Source organism: Monodelphis domestica, chromosome 1 (assembly GCF_027887165.1).
Source record: "Monodelphis domestica isolate mMonDom1 chromosome 1, mMonDom1.pri, whole genome shotgun sequence".
NCBI lineage: Eukaryota > Metazoa > Chordata > Mammalia > Didelphimorphia > Didelphidae > Monodelphis > Monodelphis domestica.
The window spans coordinates 501,328,759-501,353,420 of NC_077227.1; the positions used below are offsets into that span (position 1 = coordinate 501,328,759).

At 36.7% G+C, this 24,662-nt stretch overlaps 1 pseudogene; it reads left to right on the forward strand.

Moving 5' to 3' along the window:
• The first annotated feature begins 728 nt into the window (after positions 1 to 728).
• LOC100028400 (splicing factor Cactin-like) lies at positions 729 to 24,453 on the forward strand (annotated as a pseudogene).
• The last annotated feature ends 209 nt before the right edge of the window (positions 24,454 to 24,662 follow it).

The window sequence follows — 24,662 nt, forward strand, 5'->3', positions numbered from 1 at the left end:
ATAGGACTGGATATAAATAGGTATGGTTATATAAAGTGTATTTATCTACTTATGTGTATGTGTACGTGCATATTACATATATATTATACACAGCTACATATATATTATCTGCATAGCAATTAAACCATGGAATCCAATGAGACCATCTAGAGATGTTTTAGGGTGGAGTTGTGAGGTACATTTGTGCATAGAAGATGAGACTATAATGATGGTCCAACAAAGGAGACTGAGAAGGAACAGTTCAAGCAGATAGCCAAAGAACCATGTCAGATGGTATGGAGAAATCAAGACTAATGATAATTGAGAAAAGACATTCTGATTTGACAATTAAAAGAATACTGATAATTTTCAAGAAGGCAGTTTTAGCAGAGTGATAAAGTAGGAAATCATATAAGGGGTTGAGAAGTAAATTGGAAATGAGAAAACAGAAGCATAAGTGGATATAAGTACTTTAAAAGTTTCCTCTATGAAGAATAAAAAAGTGTAGGACAGCTTGAGGACATAGTGGGATTTAGAAAAGGTTTGTTTTGTTTTACTTTCAGTTAGGAGAAAGAGATATGGGTATGATTGTAGGCATCAGAGAAAGAACTAGTTGGTAAATAAAGAAAAGGTATGATCTAAAGCCGTGATGGTGAACCTATGACATGTGTATCAGCACTGACACACATAGTCATTTTCGATGACATGTGGCCACATGCAGACTTAGTGTACCTCGGGGCCCAGGAGCAATGCCCCACAGCCTGGCAGAGGAAGGGGGGGGAGGCTGCTCCACCTGGGGCTTCCGCAAGGGCAGGGAGGAAGAGAGCCCACAGAAGGAGCACACTTGGTCTGGCAGGTGGGTGGATGGCAGTCACTGCTTTCAGCCAGTGGAAGACTGGGAGGCTCCGGCTCCCCTGCAACAGAGGAGTACCTGGAACCAATTATCAGAAACTTTTAGCACCCTGAAAAATATAGCAATGGCTTTACTCACAATTTTTCCCCTCTACATACTTTTGTGAGACCATATTCTCAACATTAAATAATATCAAAACCAACAAAAGAAACAGATTGACAGATGAAGTTAGTAGTGCTTGCTTGGGCTTGAAGTGTACAAAATACGAACCTTCAATTAAATATTTAGCCAATGAAATTCAGCAACAAAAAAGTCACTCATAGGCAGATTAAAGAATTCCCCCTACCCCTTACTTATCTTAGTTCACGGCACCCCCCACAAGTTAATTAATACCAAGATCAACAAAAGAAATCGACTGACAGGTGAACACAGAAGTCACTAAGCAGATAACCTAATAATTAGTTTTTGGTTTATTAAATAGCTATATATTACAATTATATATTTTTTGTTATTTAAACTATAAATATCACAAAATTATGGGGTTTTTTCTAGAAGTGACACACCACCTGAGTTATTATGCTCAGTTTTTTGGTGAATTTTGACACACCAAGCTCAAAAGTTTGCCCATCACTGATCTAAAGGGTTTGGATATATTTGAAAATTATTTGATCATATTTCTTTTCTTACAGCTGATGCCTAGGATTTATTTGCTGGATTATTCCCATGAACCACTCTTTAGAAGCTTGTAAATCAACAACAGAGGCCCCTATGTGGCACAATGGATAGAATGTCCAGTCTGCAGTCAGTAAAACTCATCTTCCTGAGTTCAAATCTGGCCTCAGACACTTAGTAGCTGTGTGACCCTGGGCAAGTAACTTAATCCTGTTTGCGTCAGCTTCCTTGTCTGTAAAATGAATTGGAGAAGGAAATAGCAAGCCATTACAGTATCTTTTCCAAAAAAACTCCAAAGGGAATCAGACTATGACTGAACAACAATTACAACATCAAAAGAATACCAGGCTTCTTGAACATTCCCTCTATCCAGAATGCCTTTCTTATTATTTTCAATATCCAATTCTTACTCCTTTCTTATAAACCTTTAAAAATAGCTAAAATGACACCTTTTCCAAAGTATCTTCCCTGAATATCCTTGCCTCCTCCAAACTCCCAGAGTTTGTTTCATACCTAACTTTCACTTTACACTGTCACAGTTTCCCTCTAATTATAATTATTTGTATATGTGCCTTAGTTCTCCCACTAGACCATACATTGTATTCTTTTTTTTTTCCCAGATTACATATTGGTACAATTTTTAATAATTGCTTTCTGACATTTTTTGATCCGTGTTCTCCTACCTCTCACTCCTCCCCCCTTTCCCAAGACATCAGGTAATATGATATTGGTTGTACATATGTTATCATAAAATACATATTTTCATGTTCGTCATGTTGTGAAAAAAGACATCACACTAGAGAAAAATTCATGGAGGAAATTTTTTTAAAGTGAATCTTCAATCAATCTGCATTCAGACTTCATCATCTCCTTCTATAGCAATGGATAATCTTTTCCATCATGTGTTCCTTGGAATTGTCCTGCATCCTTACATTGCTGATAATAGTTAAGTTATTCACAGTTGATAATCATTGCTGTTACTTTGTACAAAATTCTTGTGGTTCTACTTACTTACTTCACTTTGTATCACTTCATGTAAGTCTTTCCAGTTTGTGTGTGTGTGTGTGTGTGTGTGTGTGTGTGTGTGTGTGTGTGATCTTCTTGTTCGTCATTTTTTATGTTGCAATAGCATTCCATCACATCTTACCAAGAGGAGGAATAAGAAAGAGAACAGGCTAAAGACAGAGTGAACCTGGAGAGTTAGTAGTTAGAAACAAAAACATTTGTGAACAGGGGAAAGCTAAAAGGAGAGGAAGAAAAGGATAAATCAGGAAAAAGAAGATGGAGGAAAACACATAGTAATCATAACTAGGAATGTGAATGAGATGAACTCACCCTAAAACAGGAGAGGATAGCAGAGTGTATTCAAAGCCAGAATCACATGATATACAGCCTACAAAAAACACATTTAAAGCAGGGAGACACACACAAAGTAAAGGTAAAAGTCTAGATAGAACAGAATCTATTATGCTTTTGCCAAAGTTAAAAAAAGCAGGGGTAGCATCCATTATGTTCTGTTCCCTTAGATCCTTTCAGGGATCACATAGGATCACATTTAAAACTATTTTAAAATAATACCAAAGGGGCAGCTAGGTAGCTCAGTGGATTGAGAGTCAGTCCCAGAGATGAGAGTTCCTAGGTTCAAATCTGGCCTCAGACACTTCCTAGTTGTGTGACCCTGGACAAGTCACTTAATCCCCATTGTCTAGCCCTTACCACTCTTCACTCTTCTGCTTTAGAACCAATACCCAGTATTAATTCCAAGACAGAAGGTACGGGTGTAGTAATAATTAATAATAATAATAATAAATGTTATTTGCCAATTAAAATACTTTTCTCTTTGCCAACTACATATCTGTATGAGGCTGTGTTTTCCTTATATATTTCAATGATATCTTAACAGATTGAATGCGGGAGCAAATGTATTAGCCAGACATTAAAGAGAATTCTAAAAATAAGGAAGAAAATGCCACTCTTTTCATGAATTTTGTTTTGAAAAGCATCATTATTTTTCATTAAAATAACATTTATGTTCACATGTAATAGATTTATTATCATTTTTAATAAATTAATAAATATTTTAAAATTTTATCCAGTCTAATTTCTAATACAGTAAATAATAAAAGATATTGTGATGATAAACATTTAACTTTAACTGACTAGAAGGTGGCATATACAGGAAACACTTTTCAGTTTATTTTGCCTCATTAACATTTTCTCCATCGCTTTCGGAGTTTAGACAATTAATCAAACCCTAATGTGTGGCATTTGCCAATTTCTGAAAATGCTGCATCTAAAAATGTAACTATATTCCTCAAGTTCCTTGTACAGGGAGAGTGTGTGATACTGAATTTTGTATTCCCCACAGTACTATATGCCTAGTAGATATTCCATAAATATTTTTTGAATGAATCCAAAATCATTTTGCTGAAGCAATAGAACTTGATAAGGTTGGAGCTCTCAGTAAAAGAAAACAAAAAAGTCAACTTAGAGTCAACTACTAATTCATGTGTGTCCTTGATAGTTAATATTATTTGTTTGGAAGTTTTCAATATCCCATATAGACTGATTTTAACCAATAAACAGATTCTTTGGCTCTAGGTCTATATCAGTCATATTTTAATTTTGTTTATTAACTTTAGTCCAGAGTCATTAGAAAATAAAATGCATAAACATGACCAACTCATATACTTATATTAATCTACAATAGGCAAGCTAGTTGCTTAAGTGTAGCCATAAAGAGGAGGAAATATGGAGAATAAAAGAATAATTTTTATTATTGTTTAGTCATGTCCAACATTTTGACACCATTTGGAGTATTCTTGGCAAAGATATTGAAATAGTTTGTCATGTCCTTCTCCAGTGCATTTTACACATGATGAAACTGAGGCTAACAGAATTAAGTGACTTGCTCAGTCACATGTAGTAAGTGTCTGAAGTCACATTTGAACTCAAGTCTTCCTGACTCTAGGCCCAGTGCTTTATTCCTGAGTCACTTAGCTGCCCCCTACAATACAAATAATTTTATCTCATCCCACCCCTTCCTCTCCAACTACCCAAAATAAAATAGATAAATTGTCCAGCTTTTCAAATGTTCTTCAGATATATAGAGAGGTCACAAAGAACAGTCACAATAGGTTGGGTTCAGGTAAATTTCAAAAATCTTCAATTGCATTTTTATGCTCTCTTAATGCTAGAGAGAAAGGCATTTTCATTCTTTTATATTCTATTGATTCTTTTTATAGTATGGCTTTTTTTTTTCTGGAAAGGTTAAGTAGAACACTGTTAATAAGATAAGCTACCCTATCTTAAAAGCCACAGCCTTATTGTCACTCAGCTTAAGTCAGATAAACAGAGATAGGGAGGATATTAAGACATTTAAATCAATGCATTCTTTCCTGACCTCCTAAAAAACCATTGTAAATTAAGTCACCAACTGTAATTCTAATTCTGTGTGGAAGATAGGCAGAATAGGGGTAGGATCAAACCCAGAAAGAACTGAGGTAAAATTCCCCTTTTGATATATACTGGTTTTGTGACTTGGGCAGTGATCTAGGCAACTAAGACCATAAATTGTACAGAAGGTGCCAAACTGCATTTTTAGAGAGTTAACTCATCTGGGATTCCCTACATCAATGAAATCACAAGTCTAGTTGCTGTCCTTCTCCTTGTTCTTAGAGAGGAGATTTCTCTCTTTAAGGAAGTCCAAGGCAAACCTAAAACAACTTAGGAGTTTTAAAGAATTTTGAAATGGTTCAGGTTGTTTTAGTTCTAGAAATTTACTATAAGAGCCTGTGAAAGTGATGGAGAAAGATAAAGGCCCCACCTAGAAGTTTAATCCTAGTCACTGATATTTCATAAAAGCTACATATGAGCTTATAGAATTCTGGAGTTGGTTAACTTGGGTCCTTTGAAAATTCCCTTGTTAGGAACATAGTTAATTAGATAGCTGTTACCTATGGGGTGCTTTCTTTGTTAATATTCTTTCCAAATATCACTTATCCTGAAGCAGAGAGTGATTTCTTTGTGTATGTGTGTATGTCTGTTTAATTCATTTATTTGTTTGTTACATTAAAATTCCCAAGTAACTCCCTCTCTCCCTCCTTTTCCTGCGCTAGAGAAGCCATCATTTGACAAAAATATGTAGATATACATAAACATATATTTTAAACTGTCTTACTTGTGTTTATCGATTCCTTCTCTGGAGATGGACATATACAAGTCATTCTTCAAACAATATTTCTGTTGCTGTATAAAATGTTCTCTTGGTTCTTATCCTTCTACTCTTCATAATTTCATGTAGGTCTTTCTTTGTTTTTCCATATTTAGCCTACTCTTCATTTCTTATGATATAGTAGTATTCCATCACAATCATATGCCACAATTTGTTTAGCCAATCTGCAATTGATGGGCATCTCTTTAATTTCCAGTTCTTTGCCACCATAAAGAGAGCTGCTATAAATACTTTAGAACATGAATTGATGTGATTGATTGATTGATAGATAGATAGATAGATAGATAGAAAGATAGACAGACAGAAAGATAGACAGACAATTAGATAGATAGATAGATAGATAGATAGATAGATAGATAGATAGATGGATGGATGGATAGATAGATAGATAGATAGATAGATAGATAGATAGATAGATAGATAGATAGATCAATTATCTTTTTTTCAAATGATTCCTTCTAATGGGGGCTGGGGAAGGGAAATGACTTGCATATATCCACCTCCAAAGAAAGACTTGATAAATAGAAATAAATAAGACAGTTATATATATATCTTTTTGCCAAATGATTCCTTCTCTGATGGGGGGATGGGAGAGGACAATGATTTGTATATGTCCACCTTCAGAGAAAGAACTGATGAATAGAAATAAGTGAGACAAAGTTATATATTATATGGATATAATATATATATATATATATATTTGTTGTTGTTGTTGTTGTTAAATGCCTTCCCTATTGGAGGGAGGGGAAGGAAAGAGAGAGTTAACTCAATATTTTGATGTATAAAAAAACAACAAATAAATAAATATTTTAACAGGATATATAGATTCTTTTCCTTTTTCCCTGATCACCTTAGGCAATAAACCTAAGAGTGGTATTTCTGAATTAAAAGGTATATGGTGTTTTAAAAAACAGAATGATTCACAAGTAGGGGGTATGGGGGAAAGTAGATATAAAGTAGATATAAATCCCAATCAGTCTTTTATTCCTCATTCACCTCCTTTTTTGCTTAAACCTAAGAAGTTAATTATCCTCCTTTCAGATTAATACAGTGAAATATGATCATTATAACTAACAAAGATGGCTCAACTACTTAATTTACTTCATCCTTTTATCATTAAGCTACAATTGCCTCCCTAGATTGGCTTTACAAAACAACAGACAGTGGGTTTTGTGGGAAGATTGGAGGTGAGTGATAACTTTTCTCAGGATTGAATGTTTAGTTCAAAGTGAGTAGAAGACAAAGGAGAAAAGCAAAAAAGAGTTTTGGATGCCTTTCTTGGTGCCCATCTGAGATAACTTTCCATCTATTATCAATATCTTGTATGTACCTCATTATTTACATGTTTTTAGAATGTAAGCCCCTTGTAATTGGACTGTTTTTGCCTTTTTTGTATAGTCAGCTTTTTCTATACTGCCTGTCACATAGTAAGCATTTAATAAATGCTCCTTGATAGATTGATTAGATTTGGATCCAAATGACTTGGGTTCAAATCCCAGGATATTCCATTTACCACATGACCTTGGGCAAGACTTTTCTTCTCTGTGAACATTAATTTTCTTGTCTGTAAAATGAAGGAATTGGAACAGATAATTTCTAAAATCCCCTCCAGCTCTAAATCTAAAACTCATGATGCTCCTGGCTCAGAGACTGTTGCTGTGTAATTTTTTTCATGTTATTTTTATTAATGAGCATTTGTATAGACAAAAGTCCGTTGTGACAGAAAATCCTGCTGGTGTTTGGTTTCTGGCCATAGTCACTATTGAGAGTGTCCAACACTCATTAGAGTGCCTGACACAGTAAATGTTTAATAAATGTTTGTTGATTGATTATATGGCTGTGGTTTCATCTTGTAGCTCTTCCTTCCTAGGGAAATCACTTGCAATCTGACTTTTTCTCCTAATAAAAAGCCATGGTCCTTCAGTCAAGCTTCTCCAGCTCCACCCTCAGACCCTCAAAGTGCTTTGATGGTCACTTCCTGTAGATTAAACTGAATTATTTGGTGAGCCACTTAATGACTCTTTTTCTCTGTCATTACAATTTCACGCCAACTTTTCCAGGATGCTGGTGATTTCTTCTCCTGATATAAAAGGCCCCTGATCTTCAGGGCTTAGAGTCACATGTCAGTTGGAAGGATTAGATGAAGCTGAGATTTAAACAAATATGTGAACAGACCTATAAATACAGGGGTAACTGTTTTAAATTAACATTTTTAAATATGTCCTGATGGATTTGACTCTGCACAATATTTTTTTTTTCTTTCCAAGATACCAAGGAAAACTGGAAAAGAATAGGGAAGTAGGGGGATATTAAATGCTAGCCAGCTTGATTCTGCTACAGCATTCACAACATTGTCATAAATAAGTTTTTCTCTTTCTCTTTTACTCATTTGTAAAGAAGTTGAACTCAACCAGCAAGAAAACATTATTTTTAAAAATGAAGATACAAAGAATTTAGAGTATTGTTTTTAAAGGTGACTTCATATAGCTTTTCCTGAGCCTCAGTATTCTCAGCTGTAAAATAAGAGGGATGGATTGTCTCATGTCCACAGTTCCCCCTAACTCTGCAATTCCATGTTTGGGATCAAAGTTATTCTTGAATTCATCAGCATTTTAATTAATGTTTAAATCCTGTCTTTGATGGCTTAGGACTATTTTTGGCTCTTGCTGCAAGCCATTTAACTTCCTAGGAGCTCAGTTTACTCAGTTGTAAAATGATGGGGTTGGGCCCAGTATAGTCTGTAACCTTCATTTCAGTTATAGAACTATAATACTAGTCCTTTTCTTTCCAGCAGCTCAGGGAACTTTCCATATTATTAGACATTCATTTTGGAAATATCCCTGCAATAAAAAGAGCCTCATTTTTCCCTATCCATAAATTGGGGGTAATAATGCCCTATCTAGCTCACCTAGATGCTGTGAGGATTAGATGTTAGACTCTATATATTGAAGCACAGTATGCAATAAAATGTCACACATAAATGTAGGGTATTATAACTCTGATGACTAGGGGATGGAATGAGGGGTAGGGCAGGAAATGGGGAAGGTGGTGATTCTACCTAACCTCTTTTGCATAACTATAAGAAAAGGAAGTCTGATATTTGATATTAGATCAAGCCATCTCTTTGCTAATAACTGCATAACATCCCTCCTGGGGCTATTTTGTATTTGTTAGTAAGAAAGGTATTGTCCCAAGAATGTATTTAAATTCCAAATGTAGAATTCACAATACAACCCAATCAACTCTCTATATAACTCAAACTTTTCTCTAGCCCCAGTTCATTCACAGTTTGCTCTCTAATCTTTCTGCTACTGGCAAATTAGTCCCAAAGATCCACATGGAGCTCTGTTCCACTCTAAAAAGGCATTAATCTTGGGTATGTGGAATACTATATGCTAATGTGTGTTTTATTTTCAGCAAGACTTATTGATCTACTCTTTCCATTCTTCCTTATTCTCTCAGGCAGCCCTACACTTAAAGGGTCAAATTTCAAAGTGACTGCATCCCTGAAAATTCACACACACACACACACACACACACACACACACACACACACACACTCACATATACATTTCTGGAAATCCAAGTTGAATATCAATCCTTATGATCCATAAAGGTTTATGTCTTCATTCCAAACAGATATGGAAAGGATAGCAAACAGATAGACTCATCAGACAATACCTAGAAAGACCTCATGAGGGGCTCATTGGCCTAAATCAATCCCCTAAAGTATTGAATAAAGTAATAAAAAAGAAAGAAAAAGGCAATAAACCTTTTGTGTTGAATAAATCCAACAGGAAATGCCTTAATAGATTGAGGAAATTTCAAAATCTTAAGAATTTCTGAACCTCTGATCAGATAATAGGTTTAGAACTGGGAAAGATCTAAGACATCATCTAGTTTTAACCCTTTTATATTAAAGACTAAGGCATGGTGGCCTAGAGAGGTTAAGCAGTTTGCCCAAGTTCAGGCAAGTAGGAAGTGACAAAGTCATGATTCAAACTCAGGTCCTCTGACTTTAATTCAGTGGTCTTTCCTATTATATCTTCTTACTTCTTCCAAGAATCATTTAAATTGAATAATTCAACATCAGCAACAGTAGAATTAGAAGTAATAGTAGTAGTAGTAGTAGTAGTAGTAGTAGTAGTAGTAGTAGTAGTAGTAGTAGTAATAGTAGTAGTAGTAGTAGTAGTAGTAGTAGTAATGGCATCTATATAGAACTTTAGGGCAGCTAGGTGGGACAATGGATAGAGTGCTGGACCTAGAATCAGGAAGACTCATATTCTTGAGTTCAAATCTGTCCTCAGACACTTACTAGCTATGTGGCTCTAGGCAAATCATTTAACTTTGTTTGCCTCAATTTCTTCATCAATAAAATGATCTGGAAAAGGAAATGGCAAACCACTATGGTATCTTTGAGAAGAAATCCCAAATGCGATCATAAAGAGTTGGATATAACCGAAACAACTCAACAAAATATAGCATTTTAGGGTTTGCAAAGCACTTTTCCATATTAGTGCATTTGATCCTCAAAACAACCCTGTGAGATAAATGCTATTATTATTCTCATTTTACATGTGGGGAAACTGAGGCTGAGAACAATTTATGCTCACCTCCTCTATAATCAGTCATTTTAGAGCACACCAATCCAACAAAGACATTTAATAACATACTTAATCTCAAATGTTTGTGTTTTATTCTGATTCTATGATATTCCAGTTAATCTCTCATCATATAAATATGGGCATTCCTTCTAGTCTGACACTCATTCATGTCCTCCTATAAATTTGCCATTGTGTTCCTAAAGCATTCTTGTGTTCTTTCTGCATTATGTGAATTCCACTGGAGCACTTAGATTATTTACCATTATCACTCCCTTCATGACAATCCTATTTTTGGGGGGTCACTTCTACACTGCTAGATGCATGTTCTCTTCACAATCTAGTTGTCATCATTAACTACCAATTAGATATTTCTAACAGTATGCCCCAGAGGCATCTCAAACTTAACCTATCTAAAATAGAACTTCTTATCTTTTCCCTCAAAATAAACTCCTTTCCCTAACTCTCCTATTTTGGTGCACGTTTCCCCAAGTGTTTCTGTCCTAGGCCCTCTTTAGATCCCAAACTAAGCTTCAGTCCTTTATCAGCCATTGCCTATTAGAAACTTCAAACTAGACATCCTAGAGATATGTCAAACTTAACATGTCCCTAATTGAATTCATTACCATCCCCTTTTCCCAAAACATTCATATTTTTCAAACTATCTCAGATTAAGAACCTCAGAGGGCAGCTGGGTAGCCCAGTGAATTGAGAGCCAGGCCTAGGTTCAAGTCTGACCTCAGACACCTCCCAGCTGTGTGACCCTGGGCAAGTCACTTAACCCCCATTGCCTAGCCCTTACCACTCTTCTGCCTTGGAACCAATACAGAGTATTGATTCCAAGACAGAAGGTAAGAGTTAAAAAAAAAAACAAAAAAAACTTCAGCATTTGACCGTTTTTTTTCTCTCCAAAAAGATACTATTTGCCCTAGTGTTCTCTTGTGGGGAAAAGAGGGGAAAATATAGGTTACTATATTGATGTAAGAAACAGAAAATAGTACTGAAATTTTATTTTAAAAAAAGAACCTCAATTTCAACTTTAAATAGCCAAAAAATTTTTTCAAAAAAAAAGTCTGGAGGCAAGAAAATATGGTGAAGCAGGGTTTCAGCCAAGGAAAACATAGAGGGGAAGCAGGAATGCCTGATCTCACTGGCTTAAGAGTTGAGAGTAATCAAATCAGCCACATGAGGAGCATCCTGGTGCAAATGCTGGAATAAAAGGTAAGAGTACTGGAATCAGCTGTGTGAAGAGTGGCCCAGTGCAACCACATGCTGGGAAGGTTGAGGATCAGCCCCGTGCAAGCACATCTAGGGGAACCCTCAGCAAAATGAATAGACCTGACACTCACAACACCACTAGGAATTGGCAGCTAAGGGATGGAATCCAGCTAAATCCACTTCGTTTTCTTTTTTAAAAGAAAATGATAGATAAAGTCAACAGTTTAAAGCAAAAACTCACTGAAGAAAACAGATTTCCCAAGAAAAAGGAAATAAACCTGAAACAGGAAAATAACTCTCTAAAAAATGAAGTACAAAGCCCCAAACTAAAAATGGCTCCCTAAAAATTAGAATTGGACAAATGAAAGCTAATGACTTCATAAGACTGCTGAAAATGACAAAATAAACAGATTAAAAGGATGAAAAAGGAGAAATTTTCAACTATCTTGCTAGAAAATAGAACCAGAAGAGATAACCTAAGAATCATTAGACTGCCTGAAGCCATGATCAAAAAAAGTCTAGATACCATATTGCAAGAAAAATTTCAAGAACTGCCTTGTTTCCAAACGAAAGAGGAAAATAGAGACTAAAACAATCCACTGATCATCACCTGAAAGAGATCCCAGATTTAACAATACTAGGCCTAGTGTAGACAACTCCAGAACTCCCAGGTCAAAGAGAAAATGCTACAAGTAGCCAGAAAAAAAAAACACAATATCATGGAATCACAGTCAGGGTTATTATACAGGACATACCAGCTTCTATATTAAAGAGCAAAAAGGTGTGGAATATTATATTCTGCAAGGGAAAGGATGTAGGAACACAATCAACTGATTGTATTATTACATAAGTTGATAACTAAGATATTTAAAATATCTATGAGACTCAAAGTAACTAAGGTACCAAAATTACATAGGACCAAAATTACTTAATTAGGACAATGAAAAAGAACAGGGAGTAAATAGATTATTGTTGGTTGTTATAAAAAAAAAGGCAAAACAAAATCCAGTTATAAAATAGAATATACTGGAGAAAGAGAAAAAGAAAGAAAATTGGTGGTAAATTGTCCCACAAAAGGTGGTAAATAAGAATCAGTATTGTAGAGGGAAAGACATAGGTGGAGGCTGGCAATACTTGAACCTTACTCTTGTCAGTAACTGGCACAAAATAGGTATAATATCAGCAAACAGCTATAGAAACCCATCTTACACTATTGATAAGTAAAAAGGGGAAGGAAAATAAGAAAAGAGGGAATATGGACAAAAGGGAAGGTAAACTTGGGGAGGCAATAGTCAGAAATAAAAATATTTGTCAAAAGGGAAAGCCTGAAAGGAGAGAGATAAAGATAAACAGAAGGAAAATAAGATGGAAGGAAACACAAAATTAGTCATCATAATTGTGAATTTGAATGGGATGAGCTCACCCATAAAATTGAAAAGAACACAAAGTGGATTAAAAATCAGAATCCCACAATATTCAGTCTACAAGAAACACATTTAAAGCAGGGAGACACACACAAAGTAAAAGTAAAGGGTTAGAACAGAATCTACTTCAATTAAAGATAAAAAAGCAAGGGTAGCGATTAAGGCTGTCCACTACTGTAAAAGGAGCTGATGAAACCTAAATGCAGATTAAAGCAGACCATTCTTCATTTTATTTACTCTATGTATTCTTCTCTAATGTAAGCAATACATGTCTTCTTTCACATGTTGAACATAGACATATATGCTGTATAAGAACACATGTACAACCTTTATTATATTATCTGTTGTCTTGCAGAAGGAGGGAAGGAACATGGATCACAAAATTTCTGAAAATGATTACTGAGAATTATACCAACATGTAATCTGGGGAAGAAAAAAAGACCTATAATAAAAAAAGAACTTTCACATTATACTTATCTCTTGATTCTCCCTCACCATATAGATCTAATTAGCAATATCTCTGGAATTCCATCCCCTTTCTCCCCTCATCCAGCTGTGATCTTAGTTTAGGCCCTCTTTGCCTCTGGCCTACATTATTTCAATCGCCTCCCAATTGTTATTTTTGCCTCAAGTCCCTCCCAACTCTAATACACTGGTTCCTTATTGCTTCTGGGCTATAGTATAAACTCCTTTTCATTTTTAAAGTCCTATGTAACCAAGACATAACCTATCCTTCTAATCTCATCAGATGTTCCTCTTCAGATATTCTGCAATTCAGTCAAGCTTGACCTTCTCTTTGTTTCTTACACACAACATCCTATCTTCTGCCTCTATTCCTTGATATCCCCCAAACATGAAATGCACTTCCTCCTTACCTCCACCTAATATAGTCTCTCTCTTCCTAAATAACATTTTATCCTGATACACCAGCTGCTTGTGCCCTCCATCCCAAATTACATTTTAATTGCTCTATATATATTTACCTCTATAAACTTTTTATTTATCTGGCATATACTTACATATGTGTATGTTATCTCCCCTGATGGAAAAAAAATGCTCTGTGAGAGAGTAAATTGTTTCACTCATTGTACTTTTATCTGGCACATAGTATGGGCCTTCGTAAGTATTTATTAATTGAATGATTGATTTAATGTAATACAGATTTCCAGTCACCAAAGTTTATAAACCCAAAGTCATCCTCAACTCTTCACTTTCAGTCAGTTCTATCTCTCCACCCAAAGTACTTTTTCTTTTCTTTTGTCTCTTAGATCCCTTTTGTACTTCAAAGGTCAATTGAAGTATCACCTCCTATATAAAGCTTTTTGTGATCTATTTCCCACTTGTTAGTACCCTGCCCTCAAAATTACCATACTCTATTTTGTATATATTTCTCAATCTCTATATGTAATATAAATTATATAAATATATATTATTATGTACATATAAACAACTTATACAAAATTTATAAATTATATATGATAAATTATGTATATATCATACTCCTTTAAGGCAAAGACTATTTTGGTTTTGATCTCCATTGCCTCATGTCTATAGACACTATGGTGTCTTGCATCTTCTAACCATGAAACATGAAATATCCAGCTCTTTGATGCCACAAAAAGTGTTGCTACAAATATTATGTGTATAGAGTGTCTTAAAAACAAATTTTTAAAAATGCACTTGGCTTGATATGCCTATCAATGGAGTCTTTGGGTCAAAAGATCTGGATATTTTAGTCATTTTGTCTACATAATTCCAAACTGCTCTTCAGAATGGTTACACAAATTCCCTAATCTAGTATTAGTGTGCTAGTACCACTCATTCAACATTAATTATTCCTATCTTTTCCAACTAACTGGGAGTGAGGCAAAACTTCAATGTTGCTTTGTTTTTCGTTTTAAACCCTTATCGAATTAGTACTGTGTTCTAAGGCAGAAGAAAGGTAAGGGCTAGGCAATGGGGGTTAAGTGATTTGTCCAGGGTCACACAGCAAAGAAGTGTCTGAGGCCAGATTTGAGCCACTCAGCTGCCCCACAATGTAGTTTTGATTTGCCTTTTTCTTATGATTAGTACTTTGGAAAATTCTTCCAGATGATTGTTAATATTTTAATCATTCTTTTGAGAACCATACTATTGCTCCAATTATTTGAGTTGTTCTTTTCCTTTTTAAGAATTATTTTGTAATTGATTTTATTAAGTATTGAGTATGCTTTGGTAAATTGCTAACCATTTAATAGATTTCCCTTCCTATTATTGACTATTGATATTATTATTATTATATAGAAATGCTATTGATTTTTGTGGATTTCTTTTGAGTGTAGCATCTTTAGAGAAACTAAGACCATTTAGCCTTCCCACCCCTCTCGTTTTATAGCTAAGCTCATTTTTAAATCTAGAGAAGAGGTACAACTTGCCCGAATTCATATAGCTAGATTGGGGCAGAGCTCAGGCTCTCAAATCTCTTGACTCCTAGTTATACACACTTTGTTATGTCATCTCCCACTTTTTTACAAGAATAACCTCTTCATTTTATTGTAAATATTAAAATTTCAAATTCCTTTGGAAAGCTATAAAACAGGGAATCTATGTGATATATGTGTGTCTACATATTTCAGGTGATAAACTATTTGCACATGTATATGCATATATATGCATGTATATAGGACAGGGGTGTATGGGGTGCTCAGGGAGGAGTAATATCTTTGGTATGGAGGGCTTGTCGTGCCCTCCTAGGGCAGCTCTCCAGCCTCTGACCCCCACCTGACACCCAGCTCTCACTTGTGGCTCCTAGTAGCTGCTAGCATGTGGCAGCGGCCACACCCCGGGCAACGGCTTCGACAGGTCGGCTAAACCTTGTGAGGGTAGCCATCGGGTCGTCGTGGACCCCTGGTGAACCAGGGCTTTGCTCACCCAGCATGTGAAGACTGTCTCGGTGGAACAGGCAGAAGAAATCAACAAGAAGGTTCAACGGCTGAGATGGCGACACAGCAAAGCACTGTGGAGTGCTTAGGGCGTGTTGGAGCACAAAAGACAACTTGGCCATCCAATGCAGCTGAGGAAGTCTCCAGTGTAACGACTTTTCGTGCCACTGGACCCAGGCTTCCAATGCCGAGAGAGTGGGACTGTCTCTGTGCATCGACTTTTCCACTTAAATCTCCTTCATGCACAAGTGTCTTTGTGCACAAAAACGCACAAAGACAATTGTCATCCTCAGTTACCGAGAGACTACTACCATATAGGTCATTTTTTTAAAGTTCTAAGATTCTTTAAAAATTGTACTTGTAAAAGGGAATTTCCTTGTATAGGGAATTTTCAATGAGGAAATTCCCTCTACCACTGTCCATCAGCTCCTATTCTGCCTTTTATAGATTTAGAATTATACTTGAAGCACTGCAAAGTTGGGACCTGTTCAGGATCTCATAGCCAGTGTATGTCAGGTCTTTCTGACTTAGAAGCCAACTTTCTATATACCACAGACGCATTGCTTCTCACCATGTATAAAATAAAACATGTAAATTGTAACATGGTACAGCAGAAAAAGCATTGGCCAATAGGATCTGGGATCAAACCTTGCCTCAGTGGCTTGAAAGGATCAGATGCACCAATTGATGCAAAAATGTTATTATAATTTTATGCTGAAATTAAAATTTTCATCCTATTTCTATTTTCTTTGCCTTGTGAATTAAAAAAAATACATTGGCAGGAAAACATTGTACACAGAGACTGACACACTGTAGTACAATCGAAGGTAATGGACTTCTCCATTAGTGGCAATGCAACGTCCCTGAACAATCTGCAGAGATCTAAAAAACACTATCCACAAGCAGAGGACAAACTGTGGGAGTAAAAATACCGATGAAAAGCAACTGCTTGACTGCAGGGGTTGAGGGGATATGACTGAGGAGAGACTCTAAATGAACACTCTAATGCAAATACCAACAACAGGGAAATGGGTTCGAGTCAAGAACACATGTGATAACAATGGAATCATGCGTCAGCTATGGGAGAGGTTGGGGGGGGAGGGAAGAAAAGAAAATGATCTTTGTTTCCAATGAATAATGTTTGGAAATGACCAAATAAAACAATGTTAAAAAAATACATTGGGTCAATCAATGCAGCTTGGTCTTTTGAGATACTCTTCAGTTCCTGTGTGACTTTGGTTAAGTCATTTAAGTTTCCTGGGCCTCCATTTACTTTTCTGCAAAATGAAGGGACTGGACTAGATAGCCTCTGAGATTTCTTTCAGCTCAAGAATTATAATACTCTGACTTTCTTGAGTTTTATTGCTCAGGAGAAGTATTGAATTGATGCTTCTAAAGATGTTGTTTTCACTTTTAAGCAACAGAACCTGGTTCAGAAGGACACTCAATTCTGATTAATATCTGCACAATACAAATCAACAAAATTTCACCTCTTCCAGATTTATGAAGCAAGGTATTCTTAAATCTTAGTTGCCTAAACTTTGGGCTATCCAAAATGAGAAAACTCAAAGATTTTCTTGATTTTTCTCACCTGAAAAGCAATTATGCTATTTCCACATCCCTCTTCTCCCTCCCCCATGGTTGTTATAGGCTCATCAATCACTACGGGCAATGGAGAATTGTTCTTTTGAAGTTTCTAAAGCACTCTGGTCTTGCTTATCATGTTCATACCATCATTTCCATACTAAAAATGTACCTTTCACTCATGCACTCAGGACACAGCCATTACTTTCTCAAAACTAGTGGCTTACTCATTCATTTCACAAATAATTCTGTGAGGAAACTTAAATACATTCTTGCAAGTTCATTCATTGTATATTTGTGCAGTTACATGACGTGAAAGCCTGAGTACACAGTATGCTTCTAAGCCACTGGCCTGTTTGGTCATTTCAACACTACTATTTATAGCAATTGAGAATCTGTTTCTGAGTTTCTTTTGCACATCTAAGTCTGACTTCGTAGGGGTACTCTAGAGGTAACATGTAGTGGTGCAGTACATAGTAAATGAGAGACCAGAATAGAATAATTAGATAAAGATTATTAAATAGCATTTTAGACTAAATGGACAATTATGTTCAAAAATGCATTTGGATATACCGTAGTGTATCTGTACACTAAAGTTATAGATACTATGTATAGTACACATAACATATATACATACTATTGGATCTGTATGTTCAATATGTTTAGTATAATGACAAAACACCAGATCTGGAATTAGAAGACTTGGGTTTGAGACCAGGCACTTAAGTAAGTTATTTACTATCTAGGTAAACTTGAGACAGTCACTTAAACGTTCCAGCCAGGCATTAGTTTCTTTTGGTGAAAATTGGGTTTTGCAATGCGACCTTATTTTAAATCCTGCTACGTACACTGTCATTTACCTTTTCAAAGCCTCAGATTCCTCATCTATAAAACAAGAGGAAGGAGATTTACAACCGCTACCTCACAGTCATTGTGAGAAAAGTACTTGGCAAAGCTTTAATGCTTCAGAAGCACTAAATATTGATAAAGAGGCAGCTGGTAAAATGGAAAGATCTTTGGCTTTGGAGTCAAAGGATTTAGGTTCAAATCCTGTCTATAGTGTTTACTTATATATGTTATATATGTGTCAGGCAAGTTACTTAATTTTAGATTCTCATTTTCCTCATCTGTACAATGGGAGAGGTGGATGAACTAGATGGCCTCTGAGGTCCCATCTAGCTCTAGATCTATGATCCAGATGATGTTCTCCAAGATTCCTTTCTATTCTATGGTCTATATCTATGTACTCCTTAGGCAAGTACTTTTCTCTCTCTGGACTCCACTTCATCATAATATGAAGGCAAGTTCTAAGTGCGTCAGAATTTTGCCAGCTCTAAAATTATACATCTGTGAACATCAGAAATCTAGCATAATGTATACTGATCCACTGGTATAGTCTCTTCTTCTGGGGGATATGTTGAGCCCTAGGAAGGGACACCTAAAATTGAAATCTTGTGTAATTGATCTGTTTAAACACATTGGTACTACTGCTAGCTCCTCTCCCACTGAGTAAGATCAGGGCAATGAAAGGAGATCCCAGCATATTAAAAACATATACTCAAAACCATTCTGTGGAAGAAAAGAATAGAAACTGTAATCTTTTCAAGGCTATCTTCCTTAAGTCCATCAATTTACCTGGAATAGCTGGAAGTCAGAAATAGCTATTCAGACCATTTCCATCCCCTTCCTACTTCCTATCCTTCTAAAATGCTCTGGTTTTTAGTTAAATGGGTTTCCAAAAAGTATGACTTGAAAAGTCCAAACTTATATGAGAGTGGTTATATGTTCTTTGTGTGGCCATAATGGGGTTATTTATGGGAGATGGAGGCCGCATTGTGGGAAAGATTAAAGGTTTTGATAATAAACGAAAGCAAAAGCCCAGGAACTGGGTGTCTCCTTATAGCAGTGACTCTCCAAATAGGATAAATCATCCAAGCCACCATTAAAACTTCAAGAAGATTGCTTGTAAACCTCTAAGCCATGCCAATAAAGCATATTCGGGGGCCGGGAGCAGCCCATATGGTGGGACTCAGCAGTTTTTCCAAACTAAAGGCCATTCACCATTTATTTAACCCCAGTGCTGGTGCCAGTACTGAGCAGGGCAATGGACCAGGGATCTCAAGGAAACTAATCCCTTCCTTTCCTTTGGGAGGTAATGGGTGGCAGGGAATCAAACTTGGCCATCTGGTGGTTAGAGGTAAAGTTCGGAGACACATCTGTCTTTGCAGAACTGGAAGGATTCTCATAAAGATGTTGCTTATCTAGGATTTGTCATTAATGTGACTTCCAGAAGTATTTCACTAAAGAACTTTAGTAGCTCATTTTAAAAAACTGGTAACTAGGATGGAATCCAGGGAAATATTCAGAGATTTCTCCCTGTACACACACACATACACACACACACACACATACACACACACACACACACACACACACCCACCACATATACCTTTCAGTCATATTGCAGTTGTAATTTAAAGAGTCAATTCTAATTACCTATAACTTTGCCATCTTCTTCCTTGAAAAGGCCATGGTTGTGGAGAGAATCATAAATCACTTCAGACATACATGTGGCATAGCTTGGGCAAGTAGACCCTAGTGAGCTATGAATATATCTATTTTCCATATCAGCCTTAATCTAAAGAAAATGAGACTATCTGCCAAATTCAGGGGATATCCAAAATAAGACCAAAGAGGTACAGTCTTCACATACTAATTTGTAATTTGGGGTTCTGGAGATCTTGGGAAGGGATGATATAATATTGAAAAGTTTTGCTCACCTATTCAGAACAACAGCAAGGACCCAGAAAAGTATAAGAATGTTTTCAATTACAGCACACGACATCTCTTGTCAGGATGCCTGGCTGTTCAGAAATACAAGCTCTCTCTTCTACCAGACTCTTGTATTGTCTTCATTGGAACAGTTTCCAGAAAGAAAGAAAATTATTAGAAAGCCACTTTTCAGAGAGAGCTAGTGTTGCTCTTAACAGGGCAGTATTCCAAAAGGATTATGAATAGAAACAACGTAGTTAAATAATAGCTGGAAATTAAAGCAGAAGTGATATAAATATTTATGTGAATGAGAAATGATGCTATTTCCCATATGGATAGGGTTACAGATAGTTCTTGAGAGAGAAGTAATTTAAGATAAAATATTCATCTTTCTCATAATCCTATATCTAGGATTGGGGACATTTGACTTCATCATTCATAATAATAAATATAGCAACTGATGTTTCTATGGCACTTTGAAGTTTATAGAACAATTTCATATAACTCTTATGGTCATGTATATAGGTTTGAGGTACATAAATAAGTACAGATGAAATAGAACATTTATAATTCATATAATAATTTCATAACTTCTTTTCAATTCCTAGATTTTTTAGATTCTCATTCTCCCAATATCTCCCCTCCCCCAGCACTATTTCCAAACCTGCTTTAATACTTGAGGTTAATATTATGCTACATAGAACAGTGGTCGTAGAGATCTGTATCAGGAAGTTGAGTGGGGAAATGAATTCAGTATTCTACAAAAAATCTTTTCATCCTTTACTTATAACATTAGGAATAGACAGGAAATAAAAATGTTAACATGTCCATGATATTGTTTCTCTGTTGTAGATATATAAAACTATGCTTTGATTAGTTTCTGCATGCTACAATAATATGCATATGATAGTTAATGTATGTATTATCTACATTCTAAAGACACAACAGCTTTTTTCAAGCTGTGTGTAGAGAATTTCTATTCTCCCCAACAGTTACCCAATTGCCAAATCCATCCATTATTACCTCGGAGATTACAAGTTAATGTGGAAATCTTAATGTGGCTTCAGCAAATAACTGCATCTAGTAGCTTTCTCTGGCATTTCCATTTTATGGCATCTTTTTATATTCGGCAGTAGGGCATTCTGAATAAAAATGAGACAGGCTTTTAGGGTTGCTTTTTATTATTAGCATTTGGTAAAAACAACCTTAATGAGCTGTTAAGAGTCACTCCCCATCCTATTGTTGGGGCTGCCTGGGAGCCCATAAAGTGTTAAAAAGGCAAAGGAGAATTTATGATCCCTGATGCATCCCCTTCCTGACATAGTTCTCTGGAAAGGAAGATCTTTAGTCTAGGAAGGTCCTCTATTTAAATGCCTTGGATGCTCTGTCTGAAGTAATAATTAAACTTGGGAAAATTAATCACAGAATTGAAGCCACCACATTTGTGTCTGAGAAGGTAACAGGATTCTGGGTATGATCTCTTAGTACAATCACCATAAAAACCCTTTTTAAGAAATGCATTCAATTTTTCAGTGAAGCACAGACTTCTCGGAAATTGGCATATAAATTTCTCTAAAGAGGTTAGAACTCAGTAGCAAAAATACCTACAAAAATGTCCTCACTTCCTATAGTTCTCAAGATAAGTTACTTCTTCCATCCGAGGAAACCCAATAGCTTAATACTATCTTATGAAGCTCCTGCTAGAAAAGGAAAAAGTCACTACTGTTTCATTGGATACTGACATATTTAATCAACCTGGTAGCAGAGAAATTGGGTGGCAGAAAAAAAAAAAAACTCCCAGGACCCATATTCTCTCTGAAAATAGAATGTTGGCAGGAAAGTTAGATGTCCCCCAGCAAAGGTGATGAAGAAGAAATAAAATTGGTGACAAAGATAGAGGTCTTTAACTTTAGACAAAATTTAGGCCTTTAAATTGTAGACAATCTTAAATAATTAGAAAACAGTTTAGGACTGTCCAATCTCTATCTTTTTGTAGTATTTTTTTTTAAACTGCACCTCAGTAAGAGGAAACATTCTCCAAAGCCTAAGAACCAGAGTTTATTATTTGTGCCTGGGTTGGCATATGTGTCAAAAGCAGTGTCAGAGCAAGAGCTGGAGTGGGAACCCCAATGATGGATAATGGGTATGCAAGAATATTGAGGGGAAGAAGAGGCCTCCATAGTGGAGGAGCCATGAATAGAGAGCAGGAAAAGATTCTGAGAAAAAACGACTTAGCAGGAAATTGAAGAAATATCAGTTACCTGAAAGAGATCATAGAAACCCAAGGAAGTCACAACCCTGATATGGGCAGCCTTCCCAGACAGATTCTGGGAATGAGCCAAGGAAGGGTCTCAGGAGGAGTTGCAGGAGGAGACATCGCCATACCAGATCATGCACCCCTTTGGTGTCTTCCATATAACCTTAACCATCCAGCTCTCAGAACCCTCAAGAGGCCCTGGACATCTTGAGCATCCAGGAACAAGAAAGACTAGCAGAAGAGAAAAAGAATCAAGAGGAGTTGAAAAAGGCCTTTGACTCCATTCTGGAGAAATGTTCCAGGGAACTAGCAAAGAAGGAGGCCAAAGGAGGAAAGAAAAGAGAAAAGATGGACTGGAGTGAGGAGTATAAGGGTTACACTAATACTCACAACTCCTTCGAAGACAACAATTTGCTGAGAACATTCCTATGGAACAAGGCACTAGGGAAGAAAAGGATCATCCACCTGGAAGAGAAAGAACTGAGGGAGAAACACAAGATCCAGAGACAATCAACTTGAATTGCAGAAGGTGAAGTGACTGTACTTGGACTGAGAGAGGGAAGCTGAGGAAGGAAAAGGAGAAAGAGCTTTTCAAAAAGTGGGAGGAACAAGAATACAACTTTCACCTTCTACAAGCCAAACTTTATAAAGAAGGGCCAAGCCCACTGACCTCCTGGCCAAGTATATCAATGCAGAGAGGATAATGACCTGGCTGTGAGGTGCATGAGCCCTATGCCTCCTTCAATGGCCTCAAAGTATCAGGCAAGGAAGACCTGCTGGAGGGCAAGAATGTAGATTTCTAGAGAGATGTGACCATCATTACAAAAGATGAGAGCTCTAAACTTCACAAACTTGAGGCACCTGGAAGGGGACCAGCAGGGCACTGAAAAGGGATAAATGCCTCTATTCTGATGTACAATTGGTGTTCAAAAGGACGACCTACATTGAGCTCCAGGTGATCTTCCAGGGCATTGAGGACAAGATTCAGGGAGGGGAAACTCGACTTGGACATTGGCTACTGGGAGAGTAACTCAAGGCACACATGGCCAGAGCCAGACTGCATGAACATCATCAGGATGTACAACAGCAAAAATTGTAGATGCTGAAAGAAGCGCAAGGGGTTGAGAGTGAGCACCTGTTCCTCTTCCTTAAGAAAGAGACATCTTCTAACAAAATATCAGAGCCTGAAGACCCAGGTCAGGCACAACTGGTGCCTTCTCTATCAAATGCCTCAGAAGAGCCTGAAGTTGAAAAAGATGCCAACGCTGAAGCAGAGGGAAAGAGGAGGTGGCAGGGCAGGGAAGCCATGCTAATACAGGATGACTTGATCCAGCAAAGCACAGATGTCTATAACTCTGGCAGGCACAGCCCCAGGTAGCTCACCTCCAATGAGCTGCCCTTTAACACCCATGGGATAAAATCAGAAGAGAATCTTCAGAGCCTCCTACTCTCTCAGCAACAGCTAAAGATATCAAGATTTGCCAGTAAGAATGCAGAAAATGCCTTCTTCCACCAGACCATGGAGGGAATGGGAACAAAGTTCAGTTCAGTGCTTTGAGCTCCTCACAAAATCCTGTCTCCATAAGCCTTGCTTCTTTAACTGTATCTGCACAGGTTTTTAGTGAAACAAATACAACCAGACCCACTATGACTTTGACAACACCCCTACCAAAGATTGTGCAAGGCTACAAGTTTAACATCTTTTACTCAGACCTGAATGACAAGCAGTCTACACCTGAGTACTTCCAGGAGGCGTGCCAGGACAACAAAGACTTTTCTGTTCTATATTTCCATGCCAGATCTCCATCTGAGGACATTATGTTCAAGACTGTCAACCAAGAGTGGGAGTATTCATACTGCTAAGGCTCCAGCTGTCAGTTTATCAAAGACATCTTCCAGCTTTGGTTCCACTTTAAGTGCTACCGCTTCAGGTTGTAGGGGAGAGGGAAGACTGAGTATTCCTGTCCCCAAACTGTGAACCCTGAAAGAAACTAGAGAAAGACAGATGGACACTTTCTCTTTGTTGAACATCCCCTGAAAAATTGCCCTTGGATACTCTTCACCAGTCTTTTTTTTTTTCTCCCTAGGATGGGACACAAGGGTATATATTCTTTGCCCTATGATTTTTCCTTTTTGAAATATTTTGT